Consider the following 3,512-nt stretch of genomic DNA (forward strand, 5'->3'; position numbering starts at 1 on the left):
GTACGCAAAGTCTGTTATTGTATGTATTAGACCCTGAGAGACAGGGGACTCCTGGGAACACAAAAGCCAGTACCAATTATTACCAGATCAATGCTGTTTAGAAAAGAATGAACTGCCAAGTGTTACATGCAGCTAAACCACAAGAGACAGTAAATTAGAACCATTCTCCAGAATTTCCAGAATACCCCATAAAAAAAGAAAAAAATAAAAGCCCAAGTTTCAACATAAAGAGCATTGCAGGAAACGAGTCAGTCTATTTAATGAAGAGGACCCTGTTCTTGTAAACTCTGGGCAGCAAATTCTAGGAATGACACAACTCTCAAGAGCTCCAGCCCTTGTTTTCTGCCACCTCCTCCCCTCTCTTCCTCCACCTCAACTGATGACTACTCAAGGACACTCAGCAGAGACACAGCCAAGGACAGCTTCCATCAGCAACAAGGAATGTCTAGAATTCCTCCTTCCACAGAGATCATCGGGGGGAGGTGGGTATGACAGTAGTGGCACTGGCATATTATGAGTCAACTAAAAATGCACCCCCACCGTCCCCACCAGGCATTTTCACCAACTTGTAATCCAAGGGATAAAACAGTCCAGAACCCCAGGGATATTAGAGGGAGTGTATACACTAAGAAAATTGCGACTTGCTGTCTGTTGTCTGAGCAACACAGGTTCTGCTTCAAATACTACATAATTTTTAAACAATTAAGGGCCACATGAGTGCTACTATGAATATTAGTAGCTTGCAAGCTAGCTTCGCCACTACCGCTTAACTCACGTCTAAGCAAAAGCAGCAGTTCTCAAAGAGGCAAGATCAAAGCTCGAGCTCTACATTAACAGTTATCATCAAGACCCATAACTTTTGGCAACTGCTCAAGAGGAGAGCAATTCTGATCTCTGACAGAGGTCTGATCTGTTTTGCATCATCAAGCTCATTGCAAATTCCCCAAGGGAATACACATCAAAGCCAAAGCCTCAAGATGATCCCATTAGAGCAAGCAAAGACAAAACAACCTGGAGAGGAAGAAGAGGTGCGGGGGGCATCAGGATGCTTACAATTAAGCCCAAAGTTATAGCTTACAAGGAAGCGGTCAGTGAAAACACAGGTAACTTGGAAGAAAGTGACTTTTAATCAAACGTGTAATAAACTCACCATTTCTAAAAGGCAGGAGGATACTACCACTGCTGCGGATCAGAAGGGACTAAAATCATTTGTTCATCTGGCGGGTTTACGAAACTCTCCTGGTCACCTCCACTGAACACGCAACTTTCACACAAGTTGTTAAAAAGGAAACCAGGCAATTAAAACCACAAGGACTATTAGTACAAAGCTTACATTTAAACACAACGGAAAAAACCCAGCAGGACAAGGAAGTCTTACTGGAGACACATTACCACAGTGACAGAAAATCTGGCACTGCAGAACGAACTCCACTAACTGTGCTCAAAAGAACACTCTTCCGGCAGTATAAGTCTCCGTTTAAGATGTTGGCAGAGCTTTCCCACTGCCGGCTGTTGACTAAGGGCCTTGAGGGCACGGGCGTCTCTCTGCGCACGCTACGACTGCCTCCTAGATTTCAGCTTGCCATTGTAGTGGTGAATGAACAGTCTCACACAGGTTGGGGAAAGAAGAGGATATACAGGACAAGTCTTCCTGAGGAGTATGCATGAGAATTACAAACAGGAGAGCACAACGAATAGGAAAGGAAAGCAACCAGCTACAATAAATTCCAAACAGTTTTCTTTAGAGTATTAGGTTACAGTCTTAACAAAATCATATGAAGCTTTAAAGACAAAGGCAGTTATCAGATGACTGTCGCGCTCTGGCTGTGCTCCCACAGACCTCTTACAGAAGTCACACCTGCTATCTTGCACTACACAGCCCCAGCCTTGCGTTTCACATAGAGAAATGTGCGACTGTACTACCTCAAGCTGCGGTGCAGCTCCTCAGGCGTTCCACCTTCCATCGGTTCAGGTTCAAATTCAAAGGGACCCAGAGCATTTTTAGATTGGCCTCACTATAAGTAACAACTGAATCAAGTATCAGCTTTTACTTACTCCTGGAGATCTTCCCCAGACAGCAACTGGAGGTGAACACAAAGATCACAAAACCAAAAGATTTTCATGCAATAAAACCACGAGCCTAAAATTCTTCTAAAGGTATTACGTTCACAAGGGGGTTTTTAATATTTTGCCGTCCAATTCTTTTTGGATGCTCTGAAAATCCTGTGTGAAAAAGCTTCTCCAATACATCGAGCAACATAAACTGACCTCGGCAGGGCTCACAATTACACTTGCTTTTTTCTCCACAGCAGCATGCAATCTCCTGTCATTTCCCTGCCACTCCTCCCCTCACTGCTCCATACATAGAACTACTGGGTCCTGCTTACAAAAATGAATCTCCTAGCCCAGCTGATCACTGGTATTAATGCCGCACGCCAGAGGTGGATTGCTTATTGTTAGCTAACTTTTATCGAAAATTCCAGCAGATTCACGATGAGTACTGCAGTAGCTCACATCTGATGCCCAAGTTCTTCGGGCTCACAAAGGAAAGACTTCAGGCAAATGTAGCACTGCTTCCAAAATTCAAGTCTGAACCTGCCATGCAGTGTGCAGCATATAGCTCAGCACAGCACACACTGCAGGTTTACACAGAGAAACAACACTGTTCAGAGCTTTCTCGTGGTTTTCATTAGCTACCTACCCTCTCTCCCCTCAAGTTCCTTTCCTCATATAATTTCATACAGCTAAAGAGTTGAAAAAACATCCTTTTTCTAGACCAAGTCATCTTAAATGCTTCAATTACAAGGTACAACCGACAACACCAGGGAAAAATGCACACAAAACCCCCCAAAAAGTCCAAACTAGTGACATGACCGCCGATGAGGCACAGCTCTCAAGCGCCTTGCAACAAAAAACGGTTCACACAATGACTTTCAGGGGCAAACCCGATGGCATTTGCTTTCTGCAAGACTTCAGACACCAAGGTTTGTATGCAAGCAATGAACATCGTAACTACTCCAGTAACGTCCTATACAGCACAACTTTGCCACACTGAATGTCCCTCTGAGCGTGCAGACATTGTACATGTCTCTTTTGTGATCCCACAGCGCTTTGTTTTCCATACTGACTTACAGCTTTGGATGCCAATTAAACATGTTTTCTTGTGCCCTCAGTAACGTTGCTTGCTGAAAGGGCATGGGCAACAGACTCAAGATACAGCAAGGCAGATTCAGATTAGATGTTAGGGAAAAAAAATTCTCAACAAGGATGGTCAAACAATGGGATGCCCAGGGAGGATGTGCGATCTGCTTGCATACACTCAAAACCTGGTGTGACAGTGCCCTGAGCAACCCAACCCCACACTGAAGTTACCCAACTAGGGTCCCTCCCAACCTAAACAATTCTAAGCAAGATGCTGCTTTACTAGATGACCTCTCCTAAGAGAATGAGCTCCTTAGGCACACATGCTCAAAATACAACCAAACAACTTAGAGACTTATTCCAGAATTCCT

At 44.1% G+C, this 3,512-nt stretch overlaps 1 protein-coding gene across 1 annotated transcript in view; it reads right to left on the minus strand.

Moving 5' to 3' along the window:
- RFWD3 (ring finger and WD repeat domain 3) overlaps positions 1–3,512 on the minus strand; it is a gene marked incomplete at both ends in the record, with an annotated part of 14,304 nt that overhangs the window by 9,369 nt on the left and 1,423 nt on the right. The gene's annotated exons all lie outside the window — the stretch shown is intronic.

Source organism: Phaethon lepturus, unplaced genomic scaffold (genome assembly GCF_000687285.1).
Source record: "Phaethon lepturus isolate BGI_N335 unplaced genomic scaffold, ASM68728v1 scaffold2970, whole genome shotgun sequence".
NCBI lineage: Eukaryota > Metazoa > Chordata > Aves > Phaethontiformes > Phaethontidae > Phaethon > Phaethon lepturus.